Here is a 15374-nt window from a genome sequence, read left to right on the forward strand (position 1 = left end):
CTAGGTGTTCCAAGGAGGGGCTGGTGGATTTAATCTGCCAATCTTTTGGCTAGCAGTGAAACTCTTAACCACTACACTACCAGGCTGGACTGCATTTTTTTAAAAAAAGGCAACCAGGAGAAGCAAACCTTTGTATAAAGGGAATTAAATGCTAATGGTAAAGTTCTGGGCACCAATGAGGGAGAATTTAAGCCAGAGCTTCTTGGTCCCTCTCAAATAAAGCCAGCAAGGAAGAAACTATGTATCCCATGAAAATATCTGGAATTAAAAACCATTATAATAATTCATTAAATTGATGAAGCACTATTCTATGATACTGTATCTTAATCGAAAAAGATTTTTCTATCACACAATAGAAAAACTGTGTGTTTATCACTAATAACATGTAATGGACACTGTAAAGAAGGAGTTTGTATTTCCATGTCAGTATTTTTTTTTTTTTTATACAGTATAGATGCATTTGAAGAGAGGCTTATTTAGAACAGATCTTAATGTATAAAATGGTTTTATTTTTAAAATAAATTTAACAAGAAAATCAAATAGAGCTTTCCATATTATAATTTTTTAATGTCTCCTACGAACATTTAAAATAATTTTTTTATTATTATTAATAGCCGTAAAAAAATAAAATAATTTCAAAAATAAGACTACCTAATACAAACTACAAATACTTTAAAAATACACAGCAAAGGATTTTAAACATCTTAGGATCTTTTCACCTATGTTTTATTAAAATCTTTGTTTTACGGGCTACAATATAATAAAAACCAAAACCCACTGCCATTGAGTCGATGGTTAAGAGCTTGGCTGCTAACCAAAAGGTGGGCAGTTCAAATCCAACAGCCACTCCTTGACAACCTTATGGACCAGTTCCACTCTGTCCTGTAGCGTCACTATGATACAACATAACGGAGTAATAAAGTTTCTGAGAGCAATTCTGCATGAACAGATGTGCTTCAGACTGCTTCCCTGAAATAACTAATGGTTCTGTAAGTAATAACTTCATTTTTTACCTAAAGAAACCATACACTTTGCATTAACAGATGAAAAAGAAACAGCTTGCATAACAAGCCTTCAAGGCAAATGGATACAATAATGTTATTTCTGTGACCCACTAAAATTGAATAAAGCCAAAAAAGGAACAAGTTCATTTTACTTAAAAGCTACATGCTACCTTTGCAATTTAGATTATACTTTGAGTTAAAAAGTATCTTTCAGCTCAAGAACTTAAAATACTTAAGTAAAAAAAAAAAAATTAATAAGTACCTTGTAAGAATCCTGTGACATCAAGAACAAGTATTTCTTGCTAAAATGGAAAATAAATCCCAGAGAGCATAAGTGCCCTGTTGAGTGTTACACATTAACTCTGAACCTATTGTTGAGTAGCAGGTTGATGTTCTCTTCTAGAGATGCACTTTTATTTTTGAGAGAGTTGAACAGTTCTTTTGATTCTTCTCAAAAGTTGAAATACTTCTTACAAAGTATTCATATGTCTTCCCAAGGAACTAAAGAAATTTAAACTAAAAGAATTTAATACGCCCTATTTATTAAACCTATATAAAGCTGGCTGCAGGTGTAAAAAGAACTCAGACCAAGCCACTATCCATATCTTGATAGTATTATATCCAGTGAGCTGTCTCTTTGCCCCTTATCGAGGCCATTAAAGAATAGCTCTCCATCAGGGATCTGAAACGGGCATCAACTACACACCCCCAAGAGCCTACAGTCCTGTCTGACCAAAGGCCACATTCCTTACTATGATAGACTTTTACATACTTTTCTCAACAGAACCTCAACTGCTTAAACTGCTACTCAGATGGAAAAACCAAACCCATTGCCTTCGAGTTGATTCTGACTTATAGCAACCCTGGAGGACAGGGTATAACTGTCCCACAGGGCTTCCAAGGAGCAGTTGGTGGATTCAAACTGCCGACCTTTTGGTTAGCAGCCAAGCTCCTAACCACTGCTCCACCAGGGCTCCACTCTGATGGAAAGAACCTTCATTTTGAGGTGGGTGTCAGGTGACAGCAGAGGCTGACCCCCCTGCTTCCTACTCCAGGGTCAAGTTCAGGAGTGCCTGAGAGGGCAGGATCCCTGAGCACTCACTGCTGCTGGGGACTTGAAGATAGGGGTGTCTCCCCAGAAGACGGATGTGCCAATTTAAAAATCACAACACCATGGGTCCATTGGGTTCCTCCACCAAATTCTCCAGGCTCGACAAAAGCAGCATAGTGTTTATTCCTTCAGGGTAATCTCCCAGTTAAAATGATAATCTTATCTACGTGTAAACTATGTTCAACATCTGTCTTCCCCACTAGACTGTAAGCTCCACCGGGGCAGGGAGCTTCTCAGTTGTGTTCACTCGTGTATAACTCATACTCAGACTGGAGTGTAGTAGAATAAATTAATAAATGTACCAGGCAAGAGAAAACACTATGTGGGAGAAGGTGTTCGGGGGGTGGTACACAGGGCTTCAGGGTGAAGGTGACAATCTAGATTTGAAAAAAAATGCTTACAAGACAGAAGTAGAGTGTATAGGGTAGAGGGGGTCACAGTGAGAGTCATTCCAGACAGAAGGTACGGAATGTACAAGACAGGGTACAGATAGACAAGCGGGCAGGAGACAGATCATGAGGTCTTGTGCGCCCTGCTGTGGAGTTCACCTTCACCTACAGGCAAGGTCCCACACACAAGAAAGAAAAGCCCTGATCAGGAGTCAAGGGTCCCAAACTCAAGTCCTCACTCTGCTGTTAGAACCTATTAGTGACCATGGGCAGGCTTATTAGCCCTGCTGCCTTCAAGTGCCTCATATGTAAAAGAAGACAAGGGCAGCTCAGTGCTCAGTACGGCTGGGTCATTACAAACATTTCCAAGCTCTGAAAGGCCATGTTACTGAAGTCGTGAGCTGTAAGGTTAGAGGCCACCAGAAGGGCTGATTCTATGAGGTGTTTTCTTTGTTTTTAAAATATTCACTTGAAGACTGGCACAGTGTCCAAGCTCAAGGAAGTTTTACTATTTTATTTTGAGAAAAATAATATTCACGTCTAATTCTCTATCTTCAATTAAATTGTTCTTAATAACCCTTTCCCTCCCTCCTTTCAGTCAAAAGAGATTTAAAATATTCGAGAACACGTTTCCTTAAAGTGAAGCTGATCTGTTGAGCAGAAAGTTGTAAAGAAAAGATATGTCATGGACATGGCTGAATTTCCTAGAATAAGACTGGGAGGTAGCCCAATTTTAGATCATGCAGATCACAGATGTGATAAAATTGGCTAAATAATACATTCAGATGCAACTCAAATAAATAAGGGAAAAAAGAGGAAATCTGTGGCATTTTCCAAAGTATACACAGTCCATTCAATTGTAGGGAAACAGGCCAATGGAAACGTTTCTACTAGGCAGGGAAGAAACATGAGTTAAAAAACAAAACAAAAAAAAACCTTACAATATAGGCATTAACAATACATATCATCTCTCTGATTCACTGGGTGACATCAGACAAATTAATTACATCTCTGAACTTTAACTTGATGATCAGTTACGAGGGAAAAGGTATTGTTACCTATGTCTCTGTAGGAAAAATGGTGTGACAGATTCCCTATGATAGGTATTAGGTTTGATTTTTCTTTTCTGAGTTAAAAGGACACAGAAAAGTATCCCCCTGGGCTGCAATGAGATAAAAATCATCTCTTAACACCGCTGTCAAGGTGCTCAGAGAACTGCTTGTCCACCAGTGGTACAGTCACGCACCTGGCCAAACAGTTAAGGGAAGAACAGTGGCTTTTCTCAGAACTGTAAATTACTTCAGAAGAAATCCAAGTGTAGTCTGGTACCTTCTGGTTTATCCCTTTCTCTTCTTACATCAGTTTACCTTTCCAAGCACAGGTCAAAGACAGGGACACACACACACACACACACACAAACACACACCTGTACACTGTGGCCAGCAGTGTGGGATGAGTGTGCATGTGCCCCACACAATGCAGACAACACCCACTACAGGCTGTTCTCCTTCCAGAGAGGCAGAGAATAGACCTCATTATGGTAATTATAATCATCATCACTATTATATTTTTTCTCACTCAATACAGGTTTCAGATAAACGTACGTGTGTTTAGGGCGTGAGTGTTCTCATTATTCCACACATTGCTCAGTTATATTTCAATCCTATTGATTTATTTGGCAGCACCAGGCTCTAGCTGTCTGCGTGCAATTTATCAATCTTAGGGAAAGCTGATGACAGAAAGGTTCCTCCCTTCTGCCTGGGGATTAAGGCATTTGCCAAGCTGACAACTGGCATGGCTGACTGTCAACATATTAAGATCTTCCTTGCAGTATCTGTTTATGCGTCTACTTCCTCCATTAGGCACTGAATTCCTTGATGGGAGTCATCATGTTATAGTCAAATATTTTATTTAGATACTTGGCACATACATAACAGGCATTGAAAAATATATACGTTGCAAGAGCAAAGATATATGTACATATACAGCCTGACTCACTGATCTTTACTTTTGCATTTACTTTACTACACACACACACACACACACACACACACACACACACAGAGTAAGAACTGCATGGGGGCAGTGTCTGACCTCCTGTAACTTCACAAAAGGAAAGGCAAATCAAGATCAACAGCCCAAGGCTGAGTCCTATAAGGTGGAGGTCAGACATGTCTCCTCTCTCTGCCATCTTTACTAATTCTGACATCAACCATCCCTCACACAGCACTCTCTACTTCTCTGTTGGATTCAGTAATTCGTTGCAATGGCCGCACAGGACACACAGGTAATACCCACGATTATGAGATTTATTAGGAAAGTAACAGGTTACAATTCAGGCTCAGGAACACTCGAGGATACGGCTCTTCCAACGGCCTCTTTCCGGCTGTGTTCGCAGGCATGCTTCTCCCTGGCTAGGCCTCTATCCAAAGGTGCTCAGCTTTCTCTTTCTGCAGGCGGCAAAGCCCATCATGCCATCACCTGGTGCCAGGTCTCTGCTGCCACTTCTCACCATCTTCAGGGTTACAGCTTGCTCTCTGTCTCCTGGATGCTGGGGCTTCTCAGTACAGGGATCCGGGTCCAAAAGACATGCTGCGTCCTGGCTGTTATTCTTTGGTGGTAGTGGGTCCTTTCTCTCTCCTGCCTCTGGGATGGCTCACCTCAAGCCCAGCAGGATGGCAAAACTGACCCATCCCCTTTGTGGGCCACAATTACCCTATCAAATAGTCCTGCCCAATCACTTGGGTGGGAGTTACAAGACCATGGCTAGAAAGGCCACACAAAAGTGATCTATGGCACCACACACACACATTGTTGCTGTTGTATACTATCAAGTTGATTTTGACTCATAGCGACCCCACATGACTTAGTAGAACTGCCCCGTAGGGTTTTCTAAGCTGTGATCTTTACAAGTACAAATCACCAGGTCTTTCTCTCACAAAGTTGCTGCTAAGTTTGATATAGTGACCTTTCATTAAAAAAAAAAAATTTTTTTTTTTTCATTTAGAAGCTGGGTGCCTGACCATTGCACCATCAGAGGTATATGTGTGTGTGCGTGTATGTATGCATACATAATTATGTATGTATGTATATATGTGTGTGTATCTATCTGTGATGGTTAAGATTGTGTGTCAACTTGGCTGGGCCATGATTCTCAGTGTTCATATGTGATCACCCCCATGATAGGGTCTGCTCTGAGTAGCCAATCAGTTGAAATGGAGTTTCCTTGGGTGCGTAGCCTACATCTGAATATACCTGGACATTCTGGCTTTTGCCTGTGCTGGATTCTACAGCTGCCTCCTCTTCATCTGACCTCTGGTTCTTGGGACTTGGGCTAGCAGCTTACCTGCTGATCTTGGAATTCATTGATCTTTACAGCCTGTGAGAAAGAGCCCTACTCTCCGACCTGCCAATCTTGGGTTCACCAGCCCCTGCAGCTACGTGAATCAGGAGAAGCCTTGAGGTCTTGCCTGCCAATCTTGGGATTCGTCAATCTTCACGGCATGTGAACAAGAGCCCTGCTCTCTGACCTGACAATCTTGGGTTAGCTAGACCCTGTGGCTACATGAATCAGGAGAAGCCTCTATCCAGATCCACAGACATGGGACTTTCCAGCCTCTACAATTGTGTGAGCTGTTTCCTTGATATAAATCTGTATATATATTTATACACTTTACTGGTTCAGCTTCTCTGGAGAACCCAGCCTAAGACTCTATCTATCAATCCATCTACCAATCCATCTATCATTCCATCTATCCATCTATCATTCCATCTATCCATCTATCTATCTATTACTGGGATTCTCAAGCACTTTCATAAACATCTCAGGGTCCTCCCACTAAGTAAATCCTTACTTTTTGTAACTCTCTGAAACACAATGTTATGGGTTGATTTGTGTCCCCCACAAAGGTATGGTGAAGTCAGTTAAAAGCTGATTCTAAGCACCTTATTTACAGCTGCCACACTTCTTGGTAATTATAAACTCAACTAGGGCCCTGATTTAGGCCCAAATGATCCCAATGCCACACTGCAAGAAGCTTGAGGACAATCCTCCCATGACATGAGCACAGTTCACATCTCACATGCACACATGGAAAGGTGGAACTTGTTATTTTTTTCCCCAGTCTGAAATCAACAGGATAAGCTGAGCTGGGACAGAAAATGGCTCACGTTCAGGATCTCAACAGCACAGCTGCCAACCCACACTCTACTTGGCTCAAGCTGGTGATATCATTTCCTTGCTTTCATGAGCTCTAAAATTTACTCAGAAATGCATGGAGAGAAAAAATTATAAAAGGAAAATGAATGAAGAAATTATACCCCCTCAGAGACAAAAGTAGACTTGTACACTGTGGTTTCTCCCAGCCAATTTAAACACTGCTTTCCCCATGCCAAACTCTCTGTGCCAAGAGGCACCGCCAGATACCTTTTTTTTATACCGCCAGATACACTAATGAACAGAGTGCTGAAGGCAGATTAAAATCAGAGGATTCTTAAACTGACATTTTAGATTTCTGGTCTTCGGTTCTAAACTTAATTGTTTTGTTTTTTTTCCTGCATTGATTTTTTTTTTTTTTTTTTTTGGTGTGATTTGTTTTTAATCAACCAGTCTTAACCTCTTTGCATACACTACCTCAAGAGATTAAAACTTCTTATCTCACAAAAGCGAATGATTGCTTTTCAGGGTTAAATGAGGTTTGATTTTGAAGCTCTCAGATTGCTTCGCCCTAATTGAGAATAATCTAATTCATAACTTTGCTCAGAAATGGAAGCTGCATTTTGCTGAAGTGTGTTTTTAAATGTTCAAAGTGGAGGGAAAAAAAAGGCAAAAATCCTTTAAAAGATACTTTTGTAGAAGGGGCACGATTGGAAAATACCAGTTTAGTGCAAAAATTCCATTCGTCTTAAATTAAACATGCATGAATAAAGAGTTAAGAAAATTAAACAAGTCAAAAAACCATTGCTAGAGGAACCATTTCCTAATTAGTGTGAAACTGCCACAAGATTTTCTAGCAACATGGGAAGATCAGAGACTATGGACTAGCTTCATCTTTGTTTGTGGTTCTGAACAAAAATGGAGAAGAAACTAAAAAGCTCTATATAAAAAAGATAGGATGGATGGATAGACAGAAGGGAGGGATTAGACAAGATATCTTCTAAGGCCCTGTTCAACCTAAATTGTGTGTGTGTTATGGGAGTAAGACAGGTCCAGGGGACAATAAAAGCCACCTAGTGAGCTGCCAAGTGGTAGAGGAGGAGGCACACACTAAATGCCAGACACTTGACGTACTCAGACTAAACGTTGTCTGGTCCTGTGCCATCTTCACGATCGTTGGTACGTTTGAGTTCACTGCTGCAGGTATTGTGTAGTACCTTCCAACCTAGGGAGCTCAACTTTTGGCACTACATTGGACAATATTCTGTTGTGATCCATAAGGTTTCATTGGCTAATTTTCGCAAGCAGAGCACCAGGCCTTTCTTTCTAGTCTGTCTTAGTCTAGAAGCTCTGATAAAACCTGCCCACCATGGGCAACACATAAGCCACCACGTACAACAAGCTGACAGACTGGTGATGGGTAGTAATATTACAAGGCAGGTATAACTAACTGCGATGTTATAGATGAGAAAGTTGAGGCTCAGAGAATTTCTCAGCTGATCTAATTAGAGAGAAGCCTGTCTTCTTTCCATAGTCCAGGTGGCTTTGAAATTCAAAGCTAATCTGAAATGGGGGGAGAAATTTCAGTCTTCACTGCCTCCCTATTTTGTAGTAAAAACACACTCTGACAGATAAGACCCAGCAATTGCAGGCTGCCCAGTAAGATGTTGATGAGGCAATCTAGAAAATCTCAACCCCAAGGGCCTCTAACAGAGGGCACCATTGATTCACTTTCCCAGATAAATGCAGATCCAGGTATTCCACAATCTAGCCTATTGCAGAGATGCAATAGTGTATGTGGCAGAGAATATGTGTTCCTTATCAATTATTCTGTTTGAATGAATTTGTGAATGGTTTGAGATGGTCCCCCTACTCATTCTGACATCTAGCCTCTGGAATAATGGACATGTACATGTCCAATCGCCATAGCATGGTGAAAAAAAAAAAAGGTACAATTTATTTAACTGATTTTAGTTACTGAATTTTAAGTCAAAGTCATACTTTAAGAGAAGGCTTGAGGGGAGGCTAATGATTATTTCTGACACAAGCACTCAAATTCTGTAATGAAATTGCCCTTCCTTAGTAAGGAAAGCAAGAGAACATACACATTCTAGTGTCCACAGGGGCACAATGAATAAGGGGACAACTCATTAAGACAAAGGCATTCTAAAATTTAAATACACACATACTCTGTAACTTGTTATTGCTCAAAGCTTCTGTCTTTAATATTCAACTGTTTATCTAAAAAGTTTTGTCTGACTCTTTCAGGAGTGAAACATTGTGATGACAATTTAATCTTATAACATATTTGTTATAGTAAACTGGCATTTTCACTAAGGCCATAAAACGTTTGCTACAGCACACTAAATTTGCGTAATCATACTATAAATGAACTAAAGCATCAACCTTGTGATAATTAACCACACTATAAATGAATTCGGCAGTTTTGAGTTTTGTGTTAATTATCCTGTGCGATAAAAAAAAAAAAATTTTTTTTTTTTTATATATAACGTTCATTCATTCACTCATTGTATATTTACTAAGCACCTACTATGTGTCAGACACTGTCCTAGGCACCAGAGAGAAGTGAACAAACTAATCATTCTAGTGGGGCATCAAATGATAATTAACAAAATGCATATAATTGTTATATACAGAATAGACAATTAATGAGCAGGCAGTTATAAGTGCTTTGAAAAGAAGGAAAGCAGGGTAAGGCAATGGAGAATGGTAAGCACTAGTTTAGAAAGGGCGATCAGGGAAGGCTTCTCAGAGAAGGAGACAGTTGAGCAGAGACCTACATTAACTGAGGGCATAAACCATGCAAGTATCTGTGCAAAGCATTCCAGGCAGAGGGCAATAACAAGGTGAAAGGCCTGAAGCCTTTTGTTAAAGAAATAGTCTCTTGGCTGTTCTCTCCCGTATCTGTAGAAAACAGAATCACCTCTGAGAGCTGATCCAAACTGTACATACATATGAACACTCACAGTTACGAGGTTACAATTTGGGGGAACTACAACAGGAGTAGTAGTGGCTTACAAGGCAGTAAGAGGCTGCTTGTAGGAGGGACAATGGGGGCTAAGATCAAGAGGAAGTGGGGAGGGGTCTGGCTTGGCAGTGGCTCGGTGTTTGCAGCTCCAGTTTTTAAGGCAGTTGGTGCTGAGGTATTCACTCAGGTGGGTAAAGCTGGAAAATCAAAACAGTGGTGCTGCTCTAAGAGATCCACCACCCATCAGTTTGTCCTACTGTGGTGGCTTGCATGTTGCTGTGATGCTAGAAGCTATGCCACTGGTATTCAAATATTAGCAGGGTCACTCACGGTGGACACGTTTCAGCAGAGCTTTTAGACTAAGATAGACTAGGAAGAAAGTCCTGGCGATAAAGTTCCAAAAATCATCTAACGAAAACCCTATGAGATCACAGAATATCGACCAGGCTCACTTTGTACGCGTCATCAGGACGGGCCATTCACTGAAGAAGGACATCATGTTTGCTAACGTAGAGGGCCAACAATGGTAAGGGGAATCCTTAATGAGATGGATTATCAAACAGCCCCAACGATGGACTCAAACATACCAATAATCATGTAGATGGCACAGGACCGAGCAATGTTTTGTTCTGTTAGACACAAGGTCACCATAAATTGGAGCTGACTTGATGGCAACGACAACAACAACTCTAAGAGGTATGTGTTCATGTGTGCTGGGAGGCTTAGGAGAAAGAAGGAGCCTTGGATGAGGCCTTGATTTCAGTGGAGGCTCTGTACCTGGGAGGCAATGGTGGACCAGACAGGGTGCCACGAGAACCAAGGAGAGAACAGATAAGCAGAAGCTCAATCCTGTGTCTGGAGTCTGTCCATAGTGAAGGGGAAAGAGACAGATAAAGACAGCTGCTTAGGGACCTAGGCTTTGCATCTTGCTCACTACATCTAAAACGAAGCGGGTGTACACCTGTAATGATGGGCCACAGAATCCTAGGTCTAGAACTGTAAAAAAGGTGACCCAGTGTGGGAAGATGGGGTAATTAGCCCACGTTTTCCCTCTATAATGATTCAGATAGGAACCCAGAAGGATTCAAACCTACAAGAGAAGTCATGAGTGAATCTAGCTTTGAGGAACTGGGGGGGAACAGGCAGAGGATAAACCAGACGCCTAAGTTAATAAATTTGCTCCTTCTGTCTTGACTACTCAGAAACCCTGATAGCGTAGTGGTTAAGAGCTATGGCTCCTAATCAAATGGTCAGCAGTTCGAATCCACCAGGCGCTCTTTGGAAACCATATGGGGCAGCTGTACTCGGTCCTATAGGGTCAGTATGAGTCGGAATCAACCCGATGGCAATGAGTTTGGTTTGGTTTGGTATTTTTGGTATCTTGACTATTGCTCAAGTATTTATGTTAAGGAGATACCTCTCTGCCAAACCCTTCTAAGGCAGCAAGCTATAGACTTGTTTTGATAAGAAAGAGATTAAGTGTTTTCTTTTTCACACAGCAAGTCACTTGCTAAAAGTCATGACTCAGCTACCCACTTGGAGTTGTCACTTAGAACACAGTCCCTCTTTTCTGTAATCTAAGATCAATGAGGAGCCACAAAAATTGGACACAATTTCATTCTCTTAGCGGAGATTCAAGTATTTTAGAGCTCCATTTCCCAAAGACAACAATTCACCATGCTTTATCAAACAAATCTGGAGAAAAATTCAAGGCCTATTTCAAGGCTGCAATATATGAAAGTAACAAGAAATTCAGTAAGCTTCTATCTAAACTAAAAAAAAAAAAAGTGAGAGGTTTAATTGCAGAATAAAACTTCTGGGAGAGCTACTTTTTCTTTTTTTTTTCTGACTAAAACCAAAAAAAACCAAACCCAGTGCTGTGGAGTTTTTCTGACTAGTAAGTGTATATACATAACAAAACATTTGACATTCCAACATTTTTTTTTTAACAATTTAGTAACATTAATTACGTTCATCATGTTGGGCAACCACTACCACTATATATTTCTAAATTTTTTCATCACCCTTAACAGAAGCTCATTGCTCCTTAAGCTAAGACTCCTCTGTCTTCCTCCCTCTGGTGGAAGAACTACTATTAATAGTGGATTTGATACCTGTTATCTATCAATGTACTCATCTAAACTGAAAATGTCACCTATAATCAAAATTTGTTCTATCTCACTGGACAAGACCCACTTTCCTACTTCTGAAATGTATAGTGATAAAAGTGTGATAGATGGCTTTGCTTCTTAAGAAGAGGTTAAAAGGCTCTTTCTATAAATAACTCACATGATTAAATAGTGCTCTTCCCTCACATTTAACTGTGCATTCATGCAGCCTATCTACTACAGCTTAAAAGGGAAAGTTCAATGGACTAGTGAAATATACCAACTAATGGAAACAAATGTCTGATGTTTTAAAATGGTATCAAATAATTGTAATATTCCAATGTCAGACATTCAAACACCTATTTTCATTATTGAAAAACATGGACAATACATACATAAAAGGATAGTTTTCCACCAAATGGCAACAAACTAAATCTCTGAACCGCATATAAGAGAAAGGAAGCTTTATACGATTTATATGAAGCTTGATATAAAGATAAAAGTAAGAACTTGACCAAAATTAGGGGTCATTTTTTTTCTTGGAAACTTCTTACAGGGTAAAACACCAAAAAACCCACTACTGTCGAGTCGATTCCGACTCATAGCGACCCTATAGGGCAGAGCAGAACTGCCCGATAGGAGTTTCCAAGGAGCACCTGGTGGATCTGAACTGCCAACCTCTTGGTGAGCAGCCGTAGCGCTTAACCACTACGCCACCAGGGTTTCCCTTACAAGGTAGTAGGAAAAAAAAAAAAAGCTTTAGACAGAAGAACGGCGATAGTGTTTCTCTAACAAATTGTGGCATCAAATTATTCTCAAGTGAAGATACCACCATAATGAGGACCAAATTCTCTAATAGAAGACTAGAGTTCACTTGCCAAAGTCATCCAAATCAAAAGGGATTGTGGTACACTGGAATGCAGAGAATTTTCAAGGTAATACTGGGGAGGCTAACATTCTTCCCAACTAATCACTTTTTAAGAGCAAATGTCAGACTGCCGGCTGCAAGCTGACTAAGCCAATTTGGCCATTTAAAATCACCAGGTCCTTTGTAAATACTGATGGCCTTTGGCAAACAGAGCCAGGTGGGATGTAAAAAGTGCAATCTTTTATTAACAGTCACACACTGGTTTATCAGGAAGCTCAGAGAAGTCCTTTCTTTGTCCTCCAGATCTCTTACAAGAACCTTCCACAAAAGGTCTCTCTGAGGAGAATGTAACAACATTCTGAGGCAGATACAGCTCACTTCCTACTCAGGTAAGGGACAGAGTACTCTGTGAAGTGTCTCCTTCTGAATCAATAAAGCTGGTGAAGATAAAATTTTTAACCTACTCCAGTAACAAGGAAAACCATCTGTGGAGAGATATAAGACACTTTGGTCTTACTTTGGAAACTGCCACTTAATGAACTGATGAATAGGCTACTTTGGTGATACTCACTTCCCTAAACTATAACATGTTATGAATGGCCTTGTAGTGCCCCTCATCTCATCATAAGTCTTAACAACAGTCACAGTCATTTTTGTAGCAAATCCGCAAATGCATTACTAATTACAGCCTCAATACAATGAAAAACCAGGTTTCATGAATCTGCTTCTAGGTTTAACTTTTACTTGTTTACTGCCTGGTAGCTACAACTTCAAAAGAAAAGGTTTCAAAGGAATCCTTTTCCAGTGCTATGATTCTCTTGTTGATGTATTTTTTTTTTTCTTGAAGTGTTAAGGTAAGCAGGAAAACGTTTAAACATTGCTGAGAATGAAGAATTAAGAAAATGCTTCAACAGTGCCTGTCAAAGTCCATTTATTCACTCACCTTCATGTGCCTAAGTCAATATTTTTCTCAAAGCATGTTACAGGAACACTGATTCTGCAAAAAGTCCCTAGAAAGGGGGCTTTTAAAAAATTCAAATAAATTTTAGAAATGCCATTTACCACATGTCGCTTTTGGAAACTTACAAGGCTTAAAGTACAGGAAGGACTCTTTGAAGTTCTTTGGTAAAGAAATATGTTGAACTTTTTAAAACCCAGTGCTCCAAAATGCATTTAGCAACAGAATTTTTACTTAGAGTAATGTTCCTTAGTGGACCATATGATACTGGAACGTATTTTGAGAAATGCTGGTATGAACTGCTCTATTAGAATAAAATTAGAAATGAAAGTGTCCACTTTCAGAGTTTCTATAACCTGTCCCAGAAAATCATCTCACTGTCTGACAAACAGAAAAATCTTCCTGGATCTCAGCTATATCCTCCATGCTACATTTTAAATACATTTTCTCCTGTTCTGTCCTGGGTAGAGATGAAGAATAGCTGATTGCCATTTTCCATGTAAAAAATCACTATACATTTAGGGAACTTTATTAAGTCATCCATCTGCACAGTATTGGCTACAGGCAAAATAAGTGTGAGACCAGGAAGATTTCTTGGTAGATGTTTGATATGTTTAGATCATATCTGTGTTCAGAAAAATAATTCTCAGTAGTGTTGTTGTTAGCTGCCGTCGAGTCGGTTCCAACTCATGCCAACGTACAACAGAACGAAACACTGCCCAGTCCTGCGCCATCCTCACAATCGCTGTTATGCTTGAGCTCATTGTCGCAGCCACTATGTCAATCCACCTCGTTGACGGTCTTCCTCTTTTCCGCTGACCCTGTACTTTGCCAAACATGATGTCCTTCTCCAGGGACCGATCCCTCCTGACAACATGTCCAAAGTATGTAAGACACAGTCTCACCATCCTTTCTTCTAAGGAGCATTCTGGTTGTACTTCTTCTAAGGCAGATTTGTTCATTCTTTTGGCAGCCCATGGTATATTCAATATTCTTCGCCAATACCACAATTCAAAGGCGTCAATTCTTCTTCCGTCTTCCTTATTCATTGCCCAGCTTTCACATGCATATGATGCGACTGAAAATACCATGGCTTGAGTCAGGTGCACCTCAGTCTTCAAGGTGACATCTTTGCTTTTCAACATGTTAAAGAGGTCCTTTGCAGCAGATTCACCCAATGCAATGCGTCTTTTGATTTCTTGATTGCTGCTTCCATGGATGTTGATTGTGGATCCAAGTAAAATGAAATCCTTGACAACTTCCATCTTTTCTCCGTTTATCACGATGTTGTTCATTGGTCCACCTGTAAGGATTTTTGTTTTCTTTATGTTGAGGTGCAATCCATACTGAAGGCTGTGGTCTTTGATCTTCATTAGTAAGTGCTTCAAGTCCTTTTCACTTTCAGCAAGCAAGGTTGTTTCATCTACATAAAGCAAGTTGTTAATAAGTCTTCCTCTAATCCTGATGCCCCGTTCTTCTTCATATAGTCCAGCTTCTCAGATTATTTGCTCAGCATATAGATTGAATAGGTATGGTGAAAGGATACAACCCTGACACACACCTTTCCTGACTTTAAACCAATCAGTATCCCATTATTCTGTCTGAACCACTGCCTCTTGACCTCTGTACAGACACAAGTGCTGGATGAAATGGAAGCGTGAAAAAAGCTCCTGAATTCAACTATCAGGTTTTATTCTATCTTTATTCTCCATACTTGTAATATTGTTTGGGATTAGTGAGTGCTCAATTAATGCTGGATTAACAAAACATTTTGTCTCATTGTTTTCTATT

At 40.0% G+C, this 15374-nt stretch overlaps 1 protein-coding gene across 3 annotated transcripts in view; it reads right to left on the reverse strand.

The window, feature by feature from the left end:
- Positions 1-15374, reverse strand: part of TMTC1 (transmembrane O-mannosyltransferase targeting cadherins 1) — a 335228-nt gene that overhangs the window by 122785 nt on the left and 197069 nt on the right. The gene's annotated exons all lie outside the window — the stretch shown is intronic.

The sequence above is a fragment of the Elephas maximus genome, chromosome 4 (genome assembly GCF_024166365.1).
Source record: "Elephas maximus indicus isolate mEleMax1 chromosome 4, mEleMax1 primary haplotype, whole genome shotgun sequence".
Lineage (NCBI taxonomy): Eukaryota > Metazoa > Chordata > Mammalia > Proboscidea > Elephantidae > Elephas > Elephas maximus.